This window comes from Martes martes (assembly GCF_963455335.1).
Source record: "Martes martes genome assembly, chromosome: X".
NCBI classification, from domain to species: Eukaryota; Metazoa; Chordata; class Mammalia; order Carnivora; family Mustelidae; genus Martes; species Martes martes.
In genome coordinates this window covers 67,819,792-67,845,636 of record NC_137897.1, presented here as the reverse complement: position 1 = coordinate 67,845,636, position 25,845 = coordinate 67,819,792, and the positions used below count along the sequence as shown (strand labels likewise).

At 34.7% G+C, this 25,845-nt stretch overlaps 1 protein-coding gene and 1 pseudogene across 4 annotated transcripts in view; one reads left to right on the top strand and one right to left on the bottom strand.

Annotated features, from left to right (window-relative positions):
* Positions 1 to 25,845, bottom strand: part of DACH2 (dachshund family transcription factor 2) — a gene marked incomplete at both ends in the record, with an annotated part of 854,168 nt that overhangs the window by 527,712 nt on the left and 300,611 nt on the right. The gene's annotated exons all lie outside the window — the stretch shown is intronic.
* LOC308336979 (small ribosomal subunit protein eS8-like) lies at positions 14,173 to 14,823 on the top strand (annotated as a pseudogene). Its single transcript has one exon. The product of its transcript is annotated as a small ribosomal subunit protein eS8-like (transcript).

The window sequence follows — 25,845 nt, the reverse complement described above, 5'->3', positions numbered from 1 at the left end:
TTACACATTTTCTTTATCCATTCATATATTGATGTACATTTAGGTTGCATCTATATCTTGGCTATTGTAAATAATGCTGCAATAAACATAGGAGTGCATATATATTTTTGAATTACTGTTTTCATTTCTTGTAGGTAAATACCTAATAGTGGAATTATTGGATCACATGGTATTTCTATTTTTAATTTTTTGAGGAACCGCCATATTGTTTTCCACAGTGACTATACCAATTTACATCCCTACCAACAGAGTACAAGTGTTCCTTTCCCCCTACATCTTTACCAACACTTGTTATTTCTTGTCATTTTGATTTTAGTCATTCTAACTAGGGTAAGGTGATATCCCATTGTGGTTTGGATTTGCATTTTCCTGATGATTAGTGATATTGAGCATTTTTTCATGTGTTTGTTGGCCATCTCTTTATCTTCTTTGGAAAAATGTCTGTTCAGGTCCTCTGCTCATTTTTTAATTTGATTGTTTGCTTTCTTGGTATTAAGTTGTATAAGTTCTTTATGTAATTTGGATATGAACTCTTTATCAGTTATATAATTTGCAAAGTTATATAATTTCTCCCATTCAGTGCATTGATTTATAGTTTTGCTGATTTTGCTTCACTGTGCAAAAGCTTTTTTTTTTTTAATTTAAATTCAGTTAGCCAGGGTAACATCATTAGTGTTTGATATTGATGTACTTCCAATAGTTTTTTTTTTTTTTATTTACTTGCTTAGGAAACAGATCTAGAAAAATATTGCCATGGCCAGTGTCAAAGAAATTACTGCCTGTGCTGTCTTCCAGGATTTTCGGTTCATGTCTCACATTTAGGTTTTTAATCCATGTGGACTTTATTTTTGTGTATAGTGTTAGAAAGTGGTCCAGTCTCATTCTTTAATATATATCTGTCCAGTTATCTCAACTCTCTTTATTGAAGAGACTGTCTTTTCCTGTTGCATATTCTTTCTTTCTATGTCATAGTTCAATTGGCCATATAATCATAGGTTTATTTATGGGCTCTCTCTTCTGTTCCATTGAATGTGTCCGTTTTTGTGCTAATAGCATGCTGTTTTGATTACTACAGATTTGTAGTATATTTTGAAACCTGGTATTGTGATATCTCAGCTGTGTTCTCTCTCAGGATTGCTTTGGCTATATGGGGTCTTCTGTGGTTCTATACAAATTTCACTGTTACTTGTTCTAGTTTTTGAAAAATACTGTGTCATTTTGATAGGGATTGCACTGAATCTTTGCAAATCAATCAACATCTTATGCCACATCAACAAAATGAAGGATAAAAATCATAGAATCATCTCAATAGATGCCTAAAAGCATTTGACAAGACTCAACATCCATTCATATTGAAATGTTGAAAATCAGCAAAGTGGGGTTAGAAAGAACATATCTCTACATAATAAAAACCATATATGAAGAACTCACAGCTAACATCATACTCAATGCTGAAAAACTAAGATCATTCCTTCTAAGGTCAGGAACAAAACAGGAATGTTCACTCTCATCACTTTTATTCAACATTGTACTGGAAGTCCTAGCCACAGCACTCAGACAAGAAAAAGAAATAAGAGGCCTCTGTATTGGCAAAGAAGTTAAACAGTTACTCATTTCAGATGACATCATACTATACACAGAAAATCCTAGAGTCCATAAAAAAACTACTAGAAGTAATAAACAAGTTCAGTAAAGTGGCAGAATACAAAATTAATAGCCAGGAATCAGTAACATTTCTAGACATTGATAATTAAGTAGCAGAAAGAGAAATTTAAAAAAAAAACACCATTAACAATTGCACCCAAAGGAATGAAATACCTAAGAAAAAACTTAATCAAAGAGGTGAAAGACCAGTGTATATAGTCCAAAAATCACAAACCACTGATGAAAGAAATTGAAGATGACACAAACAAGTAGAGATATTTTATACTCATGGATTAGAAGAATAAATATTGTTAAAATATTATATTACCCAAAACAATCCACATTTTTCATTCTCAAGCAGAACTGGAATTTTATAATCACTTTTGTTTGCTGATAACAAGAAACAATATTAGGTATCTGATGCCAGTTTCCCCAATGTGTAAAAAGTAACAGCTGTATGACCTTGAAGAAGACTCATTAACTATAATCTATCATTGTGAAGTACCTACCCCACTTCTACCATCCGACAATTCACCCATGTAGCCTGCTATTTTTGTCTGCAATATTAGTTTTGCATTAGAATGTGCAGCTATGGGGAACCACATAGCACAGTCTTCAACACTTCCAACCCTCTTGCCCCAAATTGGCAAAATAAAATGTGTCTCTCAAGGTCTTCATGGTTACCTTCAAGGATCATGGTATAGGAAATCAATGACATATAGGCAAATCAAATGTATTATTCCATATTTGTATTCAACTATACAGATAGCCCCAACTGCAAAGTTTTTCTGGTCATCTGTCCTGAAAAAAAAAAAACAAAAAACAAAGCAAACAAACAAACAAAAAGCACTGTAAAGGAATATATTAAAGCAAACCTTCTATTGGGATTAAAAATGGAAAGCTCTTTCTGAGGTAATAAATACTCTAAACTATCTTTTAAAAACCAAAAGGAATCAAATTAGGGTATGAAAGGCTTAACACATTAACTTTAGTCCACAATATTATATACATATCTCTTCCAGGTTGTCAAAATTATGACAAATTTCACTGGATCTGCTGCCCCTTACTTCAAGGAGCCTATAGGTATCTGTCAAAATTTATGGTACTTCAATATGGACTCCACAACTTAGAATATCAGAAGTTCAAAACCATCCTTTTGGGTGCTCCAAGCATCAAAAAATGACAAGATGGACACCAGAGGCTCCTTTCAAACATGAGCTGCTAGGAACATGCAAGCATCCCTGTGAGTATCAGGACAGAGGGTTCACAAAGGAGGCAGATGTAGCTCCTTTCTGTTTCGGACATGAATATCCATGCAAATCTTTACCTCTACTTTTTTCCTTGAAAAGATAGAAGAGTTCCAAGTATATTCACAATCCCCATTTATGGTTTCTAATTTGTTGGAATTTTATGATATTATCAAATATTTTGCTATTTGTCTATGTGAACTTTAAACTGTACTATATTTCAAGTTTTATATTTTCACTAGAGTAAAAAATACTGTCATGGAAAATCCCTGAGAAAAACTATCCATATTCTTTCTTACAGAGAAAAATGGCAATATAAATTTATTAAAATTATTTAGTTTTGAATTATGACTGGTAGATACTTAGAAGCCAAGAAAATACTGAATCCAGCTCTGTTCTTAATAGTATATATTTCTGGAGTGCCTGGGTGGCTCAGTCAATTAAGCAGCTCCCTTCAGTTCAGGTCATGATCTCAGTGTGCTGGGATAGAGCCCCGCATCAGGCTCCTTGCTCTGTGAGGAGTCCACTTCTCCTTCTTCCTCTACCCCTCCCCCCACTCTTGTGCTCTTTCTCTCTCTCAAATAAATAAAACCTTTAAAAATACTACATATTTCTTTTTTTATTAGGAGATTTTGACTTTTAGTCATTTCAATTCATTGTTGGTCTTCCTATTCTTAACAGACAAAATCTTTGTCCCTCTATGACCTCTCTACTGTTATCCCCCATCTTTATCTATACCTGTCTTAAGGCATTTGTACTTCTTCTGTTTTATTGAAGTAACAAATACATACAAGCATGTGCCATTTCTCCCACTAGATTCATCAAGAGCCAGGGAGGATCTAATTCTGTGCCTACATATATTCCCATAATGCCCAGTACAGTTCTTTGAATATTATCATATACATGAAAATATATTTATAGATATATAATGGGTTGAAAGATAGTTAACATGTTTCTCAAAGTACAATAGGTAACAGGATTGTTCAAGGAATAGGATATTATGGCTAGTGTCTGTAACTGAGTTTTACCATCAAAATCTGCTCAAAAGTGACAATTTAAATAATTCTTAAAGTCTTGTGGTTTAATAACATTCCAAAATATGAACAATTTCCTAGTTTGTAAATACAAGTTTATAACAAAAAGGGATTTTTCTCAGATAAGCAGAAATCTTACTACAGCTTATAGTCATTACTCTGAACATAACCATTGTGCCATACTAGAGATGCAGAAAACAAATAAAATTGGAATGAAATGAGTACTGATTTCAAGATATTTCTTGAATTATATTATCATGCCATGTCCTCCTTAAAGATAAATAGAATTCCACAGAGAAATTTAATTACAGATTTAAAGTATTTTTCAGTTAATCATGGCTTTATTTTACCATTACCAAGCATTTCTTGCCAGCCCTATAAATGAACAAGACATCCAAATATCATTTAAATATATATACTATGTAAATATATATATATACACACACACACACAAACATACACACACATATATCCATATATATACTATATACTATATACATATAGTACATATAGTACACATATATGTATATATACATATGTGTGTATATACACACATATATACACATATGTATATATACACATATGTGTATATATGTGTGTATATATGTGTATGTGTGTGTATATAAGTATATATACACTCATATATATATATGTATATACACTCATATATATATGTATATATACATACACATATATATGTGTATATATATGTACGTATATATACACACACATATATATGTGTATATACATAAACATATATATGTTTGTATATATGACCATTGTGATAAGAAATAGTTTACAATAATAAATAGGCATTCTTCAATTCTTCATGAAAATTGTGGACTTGTACAATTATTTACAAAAAGGCATAAAGAATGTATTAATTAGGTAGACAATATGTGTGCAAACCCCCTTTTGCAAAAATGTTCTCATTGCAATGGGAAAATCATATGATGCCAACTGATTTTCTAATTTCAGTTTTGTATTCTCTGCGGTCATCATCTGCACTGATTTCACCATATGCATTCTTCTTTTGTGTCAATGTAATGCAAAAATATGACAACCCAATCATCACTCCCAAGGAAGGAATGTGCTCTATTCTAATGAAAATGCTTATATTATACAGAAATACACCAAAGAGAAATGAACAGAAACTATTCAAATCCTCAGATAGGTGCCAGGAAGATGGCAGAGTAAGACACTAAACATCCTATGTTTACAACTAGATATCATCCATATACAAATTAATAAACCAGAAATCAATCCAAAGACTAGCAGAACAAACTCCACAACTAAATGTGGAGAGGAAGCCACATCAGATAGATTCGGAAGGTCAGAAATGGTGGTCAGGAGTTGCATGTAGGAAGGAGGGAACTGCCATCCCTGAGAGGAAAAAGCACCAGGGAACCCACACAAGAAAAACAAATATCTAGTCTTGAAAACCAGAGGGGCTGAATTCTGTGAGTTTCTATAACCAGTGGGACTTGGAAACTGGAGCTTTAAAAGTCAGTGGAATCAGCACTGGGTGAGCCATAAGGGCTTCTTAGCCAGGTCTCCACCATTAAAGAAACAACAGCTCAAAAAGAGACAACCTAAAAAGAACAACTTGCACAACGGGAGGGAGATCTGTTTATACAGATTTCAAAGTATGTTGGGGGACTTCTCTGGGAACAAAAGAGCTGGCAGTCATCATTTTTATCCCCCAACCCCCAGCATAATCACAAAGCCACCGGCAAAGGCAGCACAGCAGACACTTGCTACCCAAACTGCTGGCAGAGGGCCATGCCCACAAGTTCTCCTGAATTGTGGGATCAGAACAATTTTTGTTAATGCTGCCCACCCCACCCAGCAGCTGCACACAGATGTGACTTTCCTCAACCACCACACTCCATGCCTAGCTACCACGCACACAGACACCACACGGCACAACCACCCACCAGATGTAGACACTGGGCTCAGCCACTGTGCACAAAAGTCTATGGGCCCCTGGACTACTGTGCAATATGCCTGCACCTGCTGTGCTTCAGGGAATCACCTAGGACTAACAGCTCATTGTGAATTTTCCAAATACTGGCACCCCAACCCAGAGCCCTTCTACTGTCATGCCCTAACAGAGCCATCCTGCCTGGATCTCACTAACATTGCAGAGAGCGAACACAACTCGTAACAGGAAAAGTCAGTCCAGACATCTGGACTGAAAGGAAAAGTGACTCAGACACAATAGCGTGACATAAGCAACACACATGGAAAGCTCTCATAAAGTGACAGGTTCTAGTGAACAGGGAATACTGCAATTCAGGGCACTACAGGACCTCTTCTTCATAAAGCCACTACTTTCAAGAGCAGAAGACATAGCTAACTTCCCTAAAACAAAGAAACACACAAAGAAGTAGACACAATGAGGAGACAGAAGAATATTTCCCAAATGAAAGAACATAACAAAATCACAACAGGAGATTTAACCAAAGAGAAATAAGTGATATGCCTCATGCAGAATTTAAAGTAATCATCACAAAGATACGTACTGGAACACTGAAGGAATAAGAGAACCCTAGGTTCTTCTAGGCCTATGGACACAACTAGATAACTATCAAACCATCCTAAATGCCCCCCAGAAATCAATCTGAAGACTCACAGAACAATCTCCACAACAAAAGGAAGAGAAGAGGTCACATTGAAGAGCTTAGGTAGTGCAGAGACATGGTTTAGGGCAGAAATGGATCATGGGTGCTGCAGAGGGGAGGAATCCATAGTCACTGAGAAGGGTAAGAGAGAGAGAGAGAGAGGAGCACACAGGGGAACACAAAAAGGGGATGTGTCCTCAAAGCTACTGGCTTGGAAAATGAATAAGGATGAACTTTGTGAATTCCTGCAACCATTAGGGCTTAAAGTCTAGAATTGTAAAGGTCAGCAAGCTTGACTGAGATACACCTGGAGGTCACTGCCCTCTTTCTAGAGAGAAAGCAGGAAAACAACTCAGAAGCAGACAGTGTGGAAGCAGCAATTTGAAGAACAACTGGGGCACATAGGCGGGAGATTATTCACTCTTCTTGAAGCATGTCCCTGAGAGGTACCATTTATGGAGATGCCTCTCCAGGAACAAAGCAGGTGGCTGGCACAATTTAAGTCTCTTACCCCTCAGCGTAAGTACAGAGCCACCTGCAGGAAGCAGACCAACACTAACACTGGCTGCCTACTTGTTTAGACCAAGCCCTACCTTCCTGAGCTCAGGCTGGACTACCTTTCTTCCTCTTCTTCTTCTTCTTTTTTTTTTTTTTAATTTATTTGACTGACAGAAATCACAAGTAGGCAGAGAGGCAGGCAGAGAGGGGGAGGAGGCAGGCTACCCACCAAGTAGAGAGCCCGATGTGGGGCTCGATCCCAGGACCCTGAGATCATGACCTGAGCTGAAGGCAGAGGCTCCAACCCACTGAGACACCCAGGTGCCCCTAGACTACCTTCTTAAGTCAAGCTTGCCTCAGTCCCAGCCCAGAGGACCCCTCCCTAAGAAGACAAGCAAAAACTCTTGTCCACACCACCTCAGCCAACCAGAGAGTTCTGAGGGCCTTAGTTTCTGGTGGAAGAGGTGGTAAGTCTCATTAACAAGCAGACCAGAACTCACCTATTTAAAACACACCACATTCATGCAAGGGATCAGAAAATATTGACAGCAGGCAATGAGGATCTCTGCAGACAATTGGCCTGAAGGAAAGAGCAGCCAAAAACACAACAGCACAGGGCAGCAACACACACTGGAGGCACTCCTTGAAGTGCCAGGTCCTGGGCACTACAGGAACTCATTTTCCAAAGGTCATTACTTTCCAGAGAAGCAGACATAACTGACTTTTCTAACACAGAGAAGAAAGCAGAGACAGAGAAAATTATCCCAAATGAAAACAAAATAAGTTCATGGCCAAAGTTCTAGTTGAAACAGATATTAGTTACAAGCAAGATGGAATTTAAAGCAATAATCAGAAGGTTACTAACTGGCCTTGAGAGAAGAGTATAAGAAATGAATTAGACCCTTACCACAGAGATTTAAAAAAGCTTAAAAAGTACTAATCAGAAATGAAAAATGCAATAAATGAGATTAGAAACAAGCTTGATGCAATTAACAGGATGCTGGAAGAAGCAGAGGAAAAAATTCATCACATAAAAGAAAATAATGGGAAATAATGAAACTGAACAAAAGAGAGAAGAATTATGCAACATGAGAATACAGTTAAGGAAATCAGTAACTATATTACATGTGATAACATTTGTACTGTAGGAGTCTAAAATGAAGAAGACAGAGAAAATGATGTAGAAAATATATTTGAAGAAAAAATAGCTGAAAAGTTCCCCAATCTGGGGAATAAAAAGTCATACAGATCCAAGAGGAATAAAGAACTCCCATCAAAATCAACAAAAACAGGCCAACATCAAGACATATTGTAATTAAATTTACAAAATACAGTGATAAACAACGACAACAAAAAATTAAAAGAGGAAAATAAGTCATTAACTTACAAGGGAAAACCCATAAGGCTACCTGGACATATCTCAACAGAAACGTGGAAAGATAGAAGAGAAAGGAATACTATAGCTGAAGTGCTGAAAGAGAAAAATATGCAGCCAAGAATACTCTATCCAGCAACACTACCATTCATAAAAGAAGGTGAGGTAAAAAGTTTCCCAGACAAAAACTAAAGGAGTTCATGACCCCAGAAAAGCCCTGCCAGATATATTAATGGAAACTCTTTGAGTGGAAAGGAGAGGCCAAAATTGACAAAGACAAGAAAGGATCAGGGAAAATCTCCAGAAATGAGAAAACAAGTAACAAAATGACACTAAATAACTATCTATCAATAATTATTTTGAATGCAAATGAGCTAAGTGATCCAATCAAAAGGCATAAGGTATTAGAATGGATTAAAAAAACCAAGACTCATCCAAATTCTGCTGACAAGAGATTCATATCAGACCTAAAGACACCTGTAAATAGAAAGTGAGGAGATGAAGAAGTTTTTATCACACAAATGAATGTCAAAAGAAAGCCAGAGTAGCAATACGTACATGGGACAAACTAGACTTTAAAATGAAGACTGTAACAAGAGATAAAGAAGGGCACTATTGGGGCTCCTGGGTGGCTCAGTCATTAAGCATCTGTTTTCGGCTCAGGTCATGATCCCAAGATCCTGGGATCAAGCCCTGCATCAGGCTCCCTACACATCAGGAAACCTGCTTCTCTCTTTCCCACTCTCCCTGCTTATATTCCCTCTCTCGCTGTTTCTCTCTGTGTGTCAAATAAATAAATAAAACCTTTAATAAAAGAAGGACATATATTATAACAAAGGGGACAATCAAGAAAGAAGATCTAACAATTGTAAATATTTATCTCCCCAATATAGAAGCACACAAATATACAAAACAATAACAGACATTAGAGAATTAATTGAGGATAACACAATAATAGTAGGAGAGCTTAATACCCCAGTTACATCAATTGACACATCATCTAAACAAAAAATCAAAAAGGAAACAATGGCTTTAAATGACACACAGGATCAGATGGACTTAGTAGTCCAAACACTAGGGAGCAAACTGAAGATAACACAAAAATAGTAGGAGAGGTTAACACCCCAGTAACATCAATTGACACATCATCTAAACAAAAAAATCAAAAAGGAAACAATGGTTTTGAATAACACACTGGATCAGATGGACTTAATAGATATATTCAGTACTGTCCAGCTTAAAAACCGCAGAATACACATTCTTTTCAAGTGTACATGGGACATTCTCCAGAATAGATCAAATGTGAGGTCACAAATTAGGCCTCAACAAATACAAAAAGACTGAGTACACACCATAAAACTTTTCTAATCACAGCATGATGAAACTATAAGTCAACCACAAGAAAAAAATTAGAAAGATCACAAATACATAGATGTTAAACAACATACTACTCAACAATGAATGGATCAACCAGAAAATCAAAGAAGAAGTTAAAAAATACATGGACACAAATGAAAATAAATATACAATGATCCAAACTCTTAGGGATACAGCAAAAGCGGTTCTATGAGGGAAATATAGAGCAATAAAGGGCTACCTCAAGAAGCAAGAGAAATCTCAAATAAACATTCTCATGTTGTATCTAAAGGACTACAAAAAGAAACACGAAACAAGTGAAAGGAAGGAAGTTCAGAGCAGAAATAAACGATATAGAGGCTAAAAAACTAATAGAACAGACCCATGAAATCAGGATCTGGTTTTGTGAAAAAGAATTAATAAAATTGATAAACCTCTAGCTAGAATTATCAAAAAGAAAAGATAAAGGACCCAAATAAATAAATTCACAAATGAGGGGGGAGAAATAAAAACCAACACCACAGAAATACAATTATAAGGAAACATTATGAAAAACCATATGTCAACAAATTGAACACACGGAATAAATGGATAAATTCCTAGAAACATATAAACTACCAAAGATGAAATAGGAATAAATAGGAAATTTGAACAGACAGATAACCAGCAAAGAAATTGAGTCAATAATCAAAAACTCCCAAAACACAAAAGTCAAAGGCCAGATAGCTTCAAAGGAGAATTCTACTAATCATTTAAAGAAGATTAATACCTATTCTTCTCAAAATGATCCAAAAAATAGAAATGGAAGTAGAACTTCTCCAAACTCATTCTATGATGTCAGCATTACCCTGATACCAAAGCCAGATAAAGACTACATCAAAAAGAGAATTACAGGCTAATATCCCTGATGCACAGGGTTGCAAATATTCTCAATAAAATATTAGCAAAGTGAAGCCAGCAGTAAATTAAAAGAATCACTTTCCATAATCAAGTGTGATGTATTCCTGGGCTCCAAGTGTAGTTCAGTATTTGCAAATCAGTATCATACATCACATTAATAAAAGAAAGGATAAGAACGTTATGATCCTTTCAATAGATGCAGAAAAAGCATTTGACAATGTACAACATCCATTCATGATTAAAAAAAAAAACTGTCGGGTTAAAGGAAACATACCTCAATATCATAAAGGCCATCTATGAAAAACTCACAGCTAACATCATTCTCAATGGGGAAAAATCTGAAAGTTTCACCTCCAGGGTCAGGAAAAAGACAGGGATGTCCACTCCCACCACTGTTGTTCAAGATAGTACTGGAAGTCCTAGCCACAACAATCAGACAATAAAAAGAAATAAAAGCCATCCAAATCTCTAAGGAAAAAGTAAAACCTTCACTATTAGCAGATAACATGATATTTTATATAGAAAACACAAAAAACACCACAAGAAACTTCAAGAAATGATGAATGAATTTAGTAAACTCATAGGATATAAAATCAATGTTCAGAAATATGTTGAAGTTCTATACACTAATAATGAAAGTGCAGAAAGAAAATTAAGGAATCAATCCCATTACAGTTGCACCAAAAACAATAAGATACCTAGGAATAGGAATAAAACTAACTAAAAAGATGAAAGAACTGTACTCTGACAACTGTAAAACACTAATGAGAGAAATTGAAAGTGAAACAAAGAAATGGGAAAACATCCCATGCTCATAAATTGGAAGAAGAAATATTGGTAAAATATCTATACTACCCAAAGCAGTCTACACACTTAATGCAAACCCTATTAAAATACCACCAGCATTTTTCACAGAGCTAGAACAAACAATCCTAAAATTTATATGGAACTACAAAATATCCTGAATCAGCTAAAGCAGCCTTGAAAAAAAAAAGAAAAGAGAAGTTGGACGCATTGCAATCCAAACTTCAAGTTATATTAAAAAGCTGTAATGATAAAAACAGTATGGTACTGGCACAAAAATAGACACATTCCAGTGGAAGAGAATACAAAACTCAGAATTAAACCCACAACTATAGTATAGTATAGTATAGTATAGTTAAAGAACAAAGCAAGAAAGTATGTCCAATTAGAAAAAGAGAGTCTCTTCAACAAATGGTGTTGGGAAAATAGGACAGCAATATGCAAAAGAATGAAACGGGACCACTTTGTTACATGATACATAAAAATAAATTCAAAATGGATGGAAGACCTAAATGTGAGACCTAAAACCATAAAAATCCAAGAGAAGAACACTGGCTGTAACAGCTTTTACCTAGGCCATCGTAACTTCTTCCTAGATATGTCTCTGGAGACAAGGAAAACAAAAACAAAAATAAACTATTGGGATTTCATCAAAATAACAAGATTCTGCACAGTTGAGAGAAAAAAAAATCAAACTCTAAGGTAACCTGTAAATGGTAGAAGATATTTGGAAATGGCATATCTGATAAAGGGTTATAAATATAAAAAGAACTTATAAAACTCAACACCTAAAAAATGAATAATTCAATTAAAAATGTGCAGAAGATATGAATAGATATTTTTCAAATGAAGATACCTAGATGACCAACTGACAAATGAAAAGATGTTCAACTTCATTCATCATCAAGGAAATAGAACTATAGTGAGACATCCGCTCACACTTGTCAGAATGGCTTAAATCAACAACACAAGAAACAAGAGGTGCCAGCAAGGATGGGGAGAAAGGGAAACCCTCTTGCACTGTTAATGGGAACGCAAACTGTTGCAGTCACTCTGTAAAAGAGTACGCAACTTCCTTAAAAAGTTAAAAATACAACTACCCAATGGCCCAACAATTGCACTACCACGTATCTACCTAAAGGTTAAAAAACACTGATTCAAAGAGACACAAACACTAATGTTTATAGCATCATTATCAACAATAGTCAAATTATAGAAAGAGCCCAAATGTGCACCCATGATGAATCGATAAAGAGTAAGTGGCAAATCTATATCTATATCTAATCTATATCTATATATCTATATAATGCACATATATAGAATATTATATATGTATTATATATATAATATGTATATAGAATATTACTCAGCCACAAAGAAAAAAAGAATGAATCTTGCCATTTGCAATGACATGGATAGAAGTAAAGTATTATGCTAAGTGATAAAAGTTGATCAGAGAAAGACAAATACCATATGAAAATACCATATGATTTCATGCATATGTGGAATTTAAGGAACAAAACAAACAAGCAAAAGGGAAAAATAAAGAGAGAGAGGCAATCCAAGAAACAGACTCTTAAGTATAGAAAGCAAAATGATGGTTACCAAAAGGGAAGTGGGCAGAGAGATAGGTTAAATAGGTGATGGGGACTAAGGGGTGCACTTGTTGTGATGAGTAGTGGGTGTTATATGGAAGGGTTAATCACTGTATTGTAAACCTAAAATTAATATTTCGTTGTATGTTAACTAACTGGAATTTAAATTATAACATCAGAAAACGTGGAAAAATAAAGATACTCACTGGACTTCAGTAAAGGGTGGAGGACATCAGTGAGACCCTTGACAAAGAGATAAAAAATAACATATCAGAGATGAAGAACTCAATAAATGAAATCAAAAAATATAATAGATGGAATAAATAATATGTGACAGAAAGCAGAGGAACATATCAGTGGTCTGGAAGATAGAGTAATTGAAAATAATGAAACTGAGCATGTGAGAGACAAACAAATACTGCATAATGAGAATAAACTTTGAGAATTGGTTCTTCCATCAAGCATAGCATTATAGGGATCCCAGAAGGAGGGGAGAGAAAGGTGGGCAGAAAATGTATTTGAAGAAACAATATGTGAAAATTTCCTAAATCTTGGGAGGGAAATAGATCCAGATTCAGGAAGCACAGAGATCATTTTAAAGATTGTAAGAGAAAGAAGAGAGTTACATACAAAAGAAACCCCATAATGATTTCAGCTATTTCAGCAGAAGCTTTGAAGGCCAGAAGTGAGTGGCATAATGTATTTGAAGTGCTGAAAGGAAAAATATGCAGCCAAGAATACTCTATTCAACATGGATATCATTCAGAATAGGAGATATAGTTTCCTAGATAAACATACTTAAAATAATCCATGACCAACAAAACAGCCCTACAATAAATGTTATGGGGGTCTCTATGAGTGGAAAACAAGTGAAACTAAGTAAGAATAAGAAAAATTAGAAGCACAAAGTAAAAGGATGTAAAAGATGATACCAAATATCTGAACCATGAAGGGGAAAAGAGTAAAGAGTGAGTTCAAAAATAAGCAACTATCTAGTTAATATAGATTGCTATATCCAGAAGATATTATATGTAAGCTGAATGGTAACCACAAATCAAAAAACAGCAATACTTCTTTTGCAGCTAGTGCCAGGTGATGGGACTCTCTCAGGACAACTATCACAAACATCACACCACTTGGGACAAAAGAAAGCCCTACCACAAAAAGTAAAATTATAAGCAAGGATACCTCACTGTCAACACTAAGATTGGTCCCTACCACATTCATACAGTCCACATTTTGGGAGTCAACAAGAAGAGCCATGCTTTGAGGCTGGATGTGGGGAACTTTGTCTGGGGCTCTGACTGTTGTACTTGTAAAACAAGGATTATTGATTTGTCTACAGTGCATCCAACAAGGAATTAGTCCACACACAAGACCCTGGTGAAGAACTGTATCATGCTCATTGACACTGTGAGTACAGTGGTATCAGTTCTGCTATGCACCACACCTGGGCCACAAGAAGGGGGCCAAGCTGAAGCCCAAGGAGGAAAAAATTAAAAAAAAAACTCAAAAAATTCAAGAGAAATATAATTAAATGGGGAAAATGCCAAAATTAGCAGTTTTCTGGAAGAGCAGTTTCAGGATGGCAAGCTTCTTGCATGCATCACTTCAAAAACAGGCCAGTGTGGCCAGGCAGATAGCTATGTGCTAGATGAGAAGGAGGTAGACTCGCATCTGAGAGGAAAAAAAAAAAAGCTCATAAAGGCAAATAAATCTTCCTACCTCTTATCTTTGATCATGTAATAAAGGTGTTCATTGTTTTAAACAAAGGCAGTAATAGATATGCAAAAAAATAAAAAGTAAGAAACCAAAATATATCATTAAAAAACTCCAGCAAACCATGAAAGAGAGACAGAACAGAAAGGAACACAGAAAATCTACAAAAACAACAACAAATAAAGTAACAAAATGGCAATAAACACATATCCATCAATAACTATTTTGGGGGCACCTTGATGGCTCAGTCAGTTAAGTGACCAGCTCATGATTTCAACTCAGGAATGGCTCAGGGTTGTGAGATCAAGCTCCATGTTGGTGTCTGTGCTAAGTATCCTCAGTATGGAGTCTGCTAATCCCTCTCCATTTGCTGCTTCCCCCGCTCTCACTCTCTCTCTCTTTCTCTCTCTTCCTCTCTCTCTTAAATAAATAAATAAAATCTTTTAAAATTACTTTGAATGTAAATGGACTAAAAGCTTAAAAAAGAAATATGATGACAGAATGGATAAAAAAATAAGACTCATCTATATTCTGCTTACAAGAGACTCATTTTAGACAAAACTAAAAATACCCACAGATTGAAAGTGAGAGGATGGAGAAATATTTATCATGTAAATGGATGTCAAAAGAAAGCCACAGTGGCAATACTTATATCACACAAAATAGTCTTTAAAACAAAGTCTGTAACAAAGACAAAGACAATATATATTAATACAGGAGAAAATCCAACAAGAAGATATATCAATTTTAAATATTTATGCACCCAAAATAGGAGTGCTGAAATACATAAAAGAGTTAATAACAAACATAAAGGAAATAATTAATACTAATACAATGGTAATAGGGGCTTTGACACCCCACTTGCATTGGTGAACAGAACATCTAAACAGAAAATAAACAAGGAAACAGTGGTTTTGAATGAAACATTGGACCAGATGGATTTAACAAATATATGCAGCTCATTCCATCCTAAAACAGCAGAATACACATTCTTTACAAATGCACATAGAACATTTTCCAGAATATATCACATACTGGGTGACAAATCAAGCCTCAATGAGTACAAAAAGACTGAAATCATACCATGCATATTTTTGACTGCAACACTATGAAACTTGAAGTCAACCACAAGAAAAAATTGGGGAATACCACAAACACATGGAGGTTAAGCAACATGCTACTAAACAATGAATCAATCAAACATGAAATCAAAGAAGAAATTTAAAAAATACATGGGAACAAATGAAAATGAAAACATAACATTCCAATATCTTTGGGATACAGCAAACTTGGTCCTAAGTGGGAAGTATATAGCAGCACAGGCCTATCTTAAGAAGCAAGAAAAATCTCAAATAAAACAACTTGACCCTACACCAAAAAGGAACTAGGAAAAACAAATGAAGCCTAAAGCCAGTAGGAGGAAGGAAATAATAAAGATTAGAACAGAAATACATAACATTGAATGCAAAAAACAGACAGCAACAACACCAAAGAGAGAACAGATCAATGAAACCAGGAGCTGGTTCTTTGAAACAATCCACAAAATGGATAAATCTTATCAAAAAGAAAAAAAGAGAAAGGAACCAATAAACAAAATCACAAATTAGAGAGGAGAAATAACAACCAGTACTACAGAAATACAAACAAGTATAAGAGAATATTATGCAAAACTTTATGCCAACAAATTGGACAAACAAGAAGAAATGGATAAATTCCTGGTTACATACAAATTATCAAAACTGAAAAAGGGGGGAAAAAAAAAAGAAATGCTGAACAGACCAATAACCAGCAAAGAAATTGAGTTAGTAACCAAAAACTCTCCACAAACAAAATTTTAGAACCAAATGGTTTCACAAGCAAATTATACCAAACATTTAAATAAGAGTTAATACCTATTTCTCTCAAACTATTCTGAAAAATAAAAAAGTAAAGAAAACTTCTGAATTCATTCTATGAGACAAGTATCACCCTGATACCAAAACAAGATAAAGTCACCACAAAAAATAATAATAATAATAAAAGAACTACAGACCAGTATCCCTGATGAATATAGATGCAAAAATCCTCAACAAAATATTAGCAAACCAAAACAGGCAATACATTTAAAAAATCATTCACCATTCCAGTTGAATCATCTCATTCAAGTAGGATTTATTCTAAGTATGCAAAGGTGGTGCAATATTCACAAAACATTCAACATGAAACATCACATCAATAAGAAAAAGGATACAAACCATATGATCATCTATATAGATGTAGAAAAACCATTTGATAAAGTACAACAGCCATTTAGGATAAAAACCTCAACAAAGTAGGTTTAGAGGTAACATACCTCAATATAATAAAGGCCATATAATGAAAACCCACAGTAACCATCATACTAAATGCTGAAAAACTATGAGCTTTCCCCCTAAGGTCAGGAACAAGACAAGGGTGTCCACCCACACCATTTTTATTTGACATAATTCTGGAAGTCCTAACTACAACAATCAGACAACAAAAAGAAACAAAAAGTATCCAAATTGGTAAGGAAAAAGTAAAATTTTCACTATTTGCAGATGCCATGACACTATATATAGAAAACCCTAAAGACTCCAACAAAAAGCTACTAGAACTGATAAATGAATTCAGAAAAGTTGCAAGATACAAAATTAATGTGAAGAATTCTGTTACATTTCTATATGCCAATAATGAGGTACTGGAAACAGAAATCAAGAAAACAATCCCATTTAAAATTGCTTGCACCAAAAACAATAAGATACTTAGGAATAAACCTAACCAAAGAGGTCAAAGACCTGTACTCTGAAGTCTATAAATAATGATGAAAGAAATTGAAGATGACTCAAAGAAAAGGATAGACATTCCATGCTCATGGATTAGTGGAACAAATATTGTTAAAATATTTATACTACCCAAAGCAACTGACACATTTAATGCAGTCCCCATCAAAATTCCACCAGTATTTTTCACATAGCTAGAACAAACAATCCCAAAATTTATATGGAACCACAAAAGAACCTGAAGATCCAAAGCACCTTTGTTAAGGAAAAGCAAAGTGGGAGACATCACAATTCCATACTTCACGTTGTATTACAAAGCTGTAGTAATCAAAACAGTATGGTATAGGCATAAAAATAGACACATAGATCAATGGAACAGAACAGAAAACCTAGAAAAAAAACCCTCAATTATATGGTTAATTAGTCTTTGACAAAGCCGGAAAAAAATATCCAATGGGAAAAAGACAGTCTCTTCAACAAATGGTGTGGGAAACTGGACAGCTATGTACAAAAGAATGACCCTAGACTACTTTCTTTCTCCATAAAAAAAACAAATTTAAAATAGATTAAAGACCTAAATGTGAGGCCTGAAACCATAGAAAAACCTAGAAAAAAACAGAGGCAGTAAGTTTTCTGACATTGGCCATAGCAACATTTTTCTATATATGTCTCCTGAGGCAAATAAACAAACAAACAAACAAATAAATAAAAGCAAAAGCAGACTATTGGGATTACATCAAAATAAAAAGCTTCTGTACAGTAAAAGAAACAATCAAGAAAACTAAAAAGCAACCAATGGAATTGGAGAAGATATTTGCAAATGACACATCCAATGAAGGGTTAGTAGCCAAAATATATAAAGAGCTTATAAAACTCAAAACCAAAAAATAAATAATTCAATTTAAAAATTGGCAGAAGACATGAATGGACATTTCTCCAAAGAAGACACCTAAATGGTCAATAGGCAAATAAAAAGTTGCTCAATATCTCACATCATCAGAAAAATACAAATCAAAACTACAACGACATATTACCTCACACCTGTCAAAATGGCTAACATCAACAACACAAGAAACAAGTGGTGGTGAGGATGTAGAGAAAGAGGAAATCTTGTGCACTCTTGGTTAGGATGCAAACTGGTGCATCCACTGTGGAAAACTGTATAGAGGTTCTTCAAAAATTAAATATAGAAATACCCATGATTTAGTAATCACACTACCATGCCTTTACACAAAAAAATATAAAAAGACTAATTCACAGTTATACATGCACCCTTATGTTTATAGCAGCATTATTTATAACAGTCAAATTATGGAAGTAGTCCATGTGTCCATCAACTGATGAATGGATAAAGAAGATTTGGTATCTATACATATTTTTTAAAGATTTATTTATTTTGGAGAGAAAGAAATGGAGAGAGAATATCATGCAGATTCCCCATTGAGCATGGAGCCCAACATGGGGCTCAATCTCATGAAACTGAGATCATGACCTGAGCAGAAATCAAGAGTTGGGGGCTTAACCAACCCAGCCACCTAGACACCTATACATAATTTAATATTATTCAGCCATAAAAAAGAATCAAATCTTGCCATTTGCAAAGACATGGATAGATCTAGACAGTATAATGTTAAGTGCAGTAAGTCAGAGAAAGACAAATATCATATGATTTCACTTATATGTAGAATTTAAGAAACAAACAAACAAAAATGAACAGAGGGGGAAAAGAGAGAGTCAAACCAAGAAACAGACTCTTAAGTGTGGAGAAGAAGTTAGTGGTTAAGAGTGAAATAAGTCAAACAGAGAAAGTCAAGTATCATATGGTTTCACTTATTGGTGGAGCATAACAAATAATATAGAGGACAAGGGTAGATGGAGAGGAGAAGGGAGTTGAGGGAAATTGGAAGGGGAGGTGAACCATGAGAGACTATGGACTCTGACAAACAACCTGAGGGTTTTGAAGGGGCGGGGTGGGAGGGTGGGGGAACCAGGTGGTGAGTATTAGGGAGGGCACAGATTGCATGGAGCACTGGATGTGGTGAAAAAACAATGAATACTGTTACGCTGAAAATAAATAAAAAATTTAATTAAAAAAAAAAGAGAGAGGAGAGGTGGGGGTGTGGGTAAAAATAGGTGATGAGGATTAAGGAATATACTTGTAATGATGAGCACCGATTGTCTATGAAATTGTTGAAACACTGTATTGTATACCTGAAACTAAAATAACTCTGTATTTTAACTACAATGGAATTTAAAAGAAATTAAAAAAACTATTCCATTTAGAATGAGCTACTGGTGTACTGTCCTTATATATTTCTAATCTGTTATATTTTTTCCTTCTCTTTTATTCTCTTTTTATATTTGTTTTTATATCAGTATTTTATTCAATTAAATGGAAAATCAACAATGTTTTTCTCTATGTGAATAAACAGGAACTCTTCATTGACAATTCCAAGATGATAGCCTCCTATAATTTCTACAATTTACACAGAAAGTTTTTGGTCAAGGTTCCGCCCATACTTCACAAACTTATTGTCATTTTTCTTTTTTTTTTTTTTTTAATTTTAAAGATTTTATTTATTTATTTGACAGAGAGAGACCACAAATAGGCAGAGAGTCAGGCAGAGATAGAGGGGAAGCAGGCTCCCTGCTGAGCAGAGAGCCCGATGCGGGGCTCGATCACAGGACCCTGAGATCATGACCTGAGCCGAAGGCAGTGGCTTAATCCACTGAGCCACCCAGGCGCCCCTTATTGTCATTTTTCTAAGAAATTTTTGATTCTGTTGTTTTTCCATAGATGACTGAGGAAACATATCCAGTGAATAAGAGACCAAGGCTTTGAAAGGGTAAATGTCAAAAGTAAATTAGACCTCTGATGACCCAAACTCCAAGGAAAATAAAATGGAATATTTCTTCTATGAATTTGTAATTGCATACAGGAAAGCAAAGAATAAGATAAACATTTTTCTGTTTGTTTTTCACTTTCACGGAAACTCCATCCTTATATGCTTTTAGATGGTCACATTTTGCTGACATTTACAAACATTTCGTGTTGATCTTACATGGGTCACATCAATCACCTATACAGTTTCAATGACACTTTGTTAAATAAACTGTCATGGAAGATTTATAGAGAATTTGATAAAAGTAAAGAAGTTGTAATTTAACTTTTAAAGATGCATTGCCCCTTTGCTGAGATGTAATATCACGTCTAAAACACCATTAAGCTTTTTCTAGCAATAAAAATAAAAATTAAAAAACAACCCTGTTCTCTCACAATTTTATTTGCATAATCTTCTTCTTCCAAACACTGGAGGTGAGAGTAGGAAGGAAAACCTTACTTCCAATTTAATACTCCTCAGATGTAATGGTTGTGCATTGATCCCATGCTAAGAAACACTATGTGAAAGTTAAGAGTATTTGGAATGTATTCACTAAAGAACAATTAAATAAATGAGTCTTTAATCCATTCATGCAAACAAGTGCTTCCCTCAAACCCTTGAGTCATTGTATTCTGAATTAAGACATATGTGGATGACAAAGGTGGCACAATTCATTCCTCACACATTATTAAGTTATCCCAGTGGAGGGGGGTTACTAAAAAGCTATGCCAAAATTCATAGATTTTTAAAATAAGAATAATTACAATTCAAGACCATTTAATTCAATTTTAAGCTAGCAGCTACATTAAACATTTGGTTAGTTTTTGTTGTTGTTGTTCATTTGCTTTTTTCACGAAATGAAAAATCAGTGTTCATTTGAAGTAGATTTGTAAGGAGTCAATAAAACTAGCAATTTGTGCAAGGAAAGAAATAATAATGTTATACTGCAATTATGTTTGCAATTATATATCTCATTGTGATGGGAGAATACCTAATAAAAATTTTGTTAACATCATGGATCACTTTTTTTTTTTGCTTTACATGTGAATTTGTTGAAAAGTGCTAATTTGGAATATGATTCCATATTGAGGCACTGTTCCAATCCCCCTTGTAAGTTTCCTTGTTTAATGCTCTACTTACTGACAGATATGGGTTATTTCCCTTGTTATCAGTCCTCAGGAAAAATTTAAAACTTTTTAGATTATTGAGTTTTGTTGTCTGTAAAAGAAGAGTATATTCTGGTAATGAATAATTAATAATTTTATAATTTTAGACCCTTATGTTTAAAGGAGCAACTTATATATGCTAAAACCCCCAAATATAATTGCTTAGTACAGAATCTAGCATGTGTTAAGTACATACTATTTATTCAACATTAAGGTATGTATTGGTTATGTTTCTAAAGGTGAGATTTGACCTGTAGTATAATCAAATATGTGCTTTAAAAAATAAGCTCTACTATAACAGAATTCAACTTTACAAATGGTTAGAGTACACAAACCATTCTTCATGAAAGAAAGCCCAGAGCAAACTTACATTTTAAACATAGCATTCATAATTCACGGATACACAAAGAGTTTGAAATTTAGTAATTTTATAACAACAAAATAATATTCCTATGAAGTGTTAACATGTAGGTTCCTTTCCTATTTCAAAAGCTAATGTTGATAATATTTATTAAATTGCTGTTACACTTATTAATATCAAAATATCTGTCTTGAGTTTCTTTCTTTAAGAAACCACAGTGAACCCTCTCATCTTTTATTCCAATAATAGCAGGCTGAGAGTTTCAGTTTTTTATTCTTTTATTTTTAAATAACAAATTCTTCATTTGTTATGAAATTAAAAAAGAAGTTTCTGAGTTATCAAGATTTTAGGGGGAACAAACTTGATTCTCAAATTAAGACTTAACTAGCAATTCAATTGTAGAAAAACATTTTGAGAATCACCAGAAAATCTTATACTAGTTAAACAGTAAGTAATGAGGAAATCAATAATATAATACAAAGGCAGTTTCTTATAATGGGCCTATAAAAAATTCAATATCATGTTAATGGTATTTTCACTTTATCAAAGAGAATTTGAGTAAAGAAATTTACCTTTAGGAATAGAAATGCTAAACACTCTACCTGATAACACCAGGTCTGCACATTTACTACCACATCAGAACTGTTTTCATTACAAAACTATTGCCATTCTAATCATTAGTTTTGGTAAACTGAAATTTAGGGGACTCTCACTCACTAAGGGAAACTAAACATTATCTCAAAAAGCTGAGATGACAAAGAATGAACTAGGAATTTTAAATTATCTTTAATATTTACAAGTTAAGTTTGTTAAGTTAAAGGTCAGAAAAATATATTTGCATTCTACATTACTTTGTCACACAAACGTAGAAGTTAGTAAAATACATTTGAATCCTCATGAATTCAAATGAGCAAACATATAAGCCTACAGCATGGTGCGAAGTACATAGTGGGTGTTCAAATAAATTTTTTAAATAACTGAAAAAACTTTCTCAGAAAACATTTTAAAGTTACAGTTGAAGTTCTTGCAAAACTAAAATTAATCCTTAAAAGTTTTTTAAAGATTTTATTTATTTATTTGACAGAGAGAGAGTTCACAAGCAGGCAGAGAAGCAGGCAGAGAGGGGGAAGCAGGCTCCCAGCTGAGCAGAGATTCTGATGTGGGGCTCAATCCCAGACCCTGAGATCATGACCTGAGCCAAAGACAGAGGCTTAACCCACTGAGCAACCCAGGTGCCCCCTTAAAAAAATTTTTGTGTGGCATCTAGATGCCTTCTAGTAGTCTTTAATAGTTTAATACAGCTTCTACAAATATTTCTTCTGATCTACAACATAAGCTTCATATAAAAACCAGTTTTACGTGGGTAAACACGTTACTTTCATATTTGAGGTGAAAAAATATTTTTGGAATGCTTTCCTGATTTGAAACCAATCACTTATGATTAAAAACATCCCTCTTAAGGAAGGCACTTGTGATGAGCATTGGGTGTTGTATATAAGTGGTAAATCACTAAATTCTATACCTGAAATTCATGTTCCACTGTATGTTAACTAACTGGAATTTAAATAAAAACTTGAAAAATGAAAAATTAAAAATAAAAACATACCTTTTGTTTCTTTTATTTAAAATATTTTCTATTGTTAAAATGTCAATACTCCCCAAAGCAATCTACAGATTTAGTACCATCTCTATCAAAATGCCAGCAGCATTTTTCAAAGAACTAGAACATATAATTCTAAAATTTGTATGGAACCAAAAAAGACCCCAAAGAACAAAAGCAATTTTGAAAAAGAAAAATAAAGCTGAAAGTATCACAATCCCAGATTTCAAGATATACTAAAAAGCTGTACTAATCAAGACTGTATGGTTTTAGCACAAAAATAGACACACAGATCAACAGAACAGAATAGAGAACCCAAAAATAAACCCACGATTATATAGTCAATTCATCTTAGACAAAGAAGACTAGAATATGCAATGGGAAGAAGCCTCAACAAATGATGTTGGGAGAACTGGATGGCTACATGCAAAAGAATGAAGCTGGGCCACTTTCTTTCACCATATACAAAAACAAACTCAAAATGGATTAAGGACCTAAATGGGAGACTTGAAACTATAAAAATCCTAGAAGAGAGCTCAGGTAGTAATTTCTCTGACATCAGCTGTAGCAACATCTTTCTGGATATGACTCCTTAGGCAAGGAAACAAAAGCAAAGATAAACTATTGAGACTACATTTAAAAAAAAAAACATTCTACACAACAAAAGAAACAATAAAAATACTAAAAGACAACCCACTAAATGGGAGAAAATATTTGCAAATTGTGTATCTGATAAAGAGTTAATATCCAAAAATATATAAAGAACTTAACATAAATCAACTCCAAAAAAACCCAAATAAGACAATTTAAAAAAATAGTCGAAGACATGAATTGACATTTTTTCCAAAGAAGACAGCCAGATAGCTAACAGATACATAAAAAGATGCTCAACATCATGCATCATCAGAGAAATGCAAATCAAAACCACAATGAGATATGACCCTCTACCTATCAGAATGGCTAAAATCAAAAAAACAAGAAACAACTGTTGACAAGGATGTGGAGAAAAAGGAATCCTCTTGCAATGTTGGTGGGAGTGCAAACTGGCGCAGCTACTGTGGAAAACAGTTTAGAAGTTCATCAAAAAAATTAAAAATAGAATTACCATATGAACCAGTATTTCCACTACTGGGCTTTTATGAAAGGAATATGAGAACACTAATTTGAATAGATATATGCACCATTTTGTCTATTGCAGTATTATTTATTTACAATAGCCAACTTATGGAAGCATCCTCAGGGTCCATTGATAGATGGATGGATAAAGAAGATCTATTATATATAGACAATGGAATATTACTCAGCTACAAAAACGAATGAAATCTTGCCATTTTTGGCAACATGAATGGAATGGACGTGGAGGTTAAAAAGCTAAATGAAGAGTTGAGAGGTAAGATGGCAGAGGAATAGCAGACTGGAATGTAATCAGATCCCAGGAATTCAGCTAGAAAGGTATCAAACCATTCCGAACACCAACAAACTCAATAAGAGATAGAAGAGAAGAGCAGAAATTCTAGGAATTCTAGAATTCTAGAAAATCAGCCACTTTCTGAAAGGCAGGACATACAGAGAAGTGAGTCAGCAGTGACAGGAAGATAGAACACAGGAAGGGGGAGGATGGGTAGCTCCTGGCTAGTGGCAGAGCAGTGGAGCACAAAATCAGAACTTTTAGAAGTCTGCTCCAGGGACTTGGCTCCAGAGGCTAAGTGGGGGTGGAGCCCTTGTGGGAACAGTGTGGTTTCAGGCCCATGGGGTCACAGAAAGATCGGGGGTGTCTGAGTGTGGCGGAGCTGCCAGGTATTAGAGCAGGGAAGCCGACTACAGAGACAGAGCCAATGAGTGAGCTTTCAGAATGGGGTTACCTTAAACTGTGATCCAAGGCATTGTCTGGCCACTGCTCTTCTAGCATGGACCCCATAAGTGGCAGATTCAGGGAGACTCACCTTCCTTCTCCAGGAGGAGCAGTGCAGTGGGAATCTGCTGGGATTGGAGAAGCCGAACAGGGCCGTGAACCAGAGAGAAATACTTGGTCACAGGGCAGGTGAGCTTGGAGTGCGGCTGGAGACCAGGGACACAGAGTGATTGACTGCTTATCTCTGAAGGCACACTGAAGAGAGGGGCCCTGAGCTCTCGGCTCCTCCAGGCTGGAGATTGGGAGGCCACCATCTTCAATCCCATCCTCCAGTACTGTTATATATATAATATATATATATATATATATATATATGTTTTTCCTTCTTTAAAATTTGGGGAGGTAGTT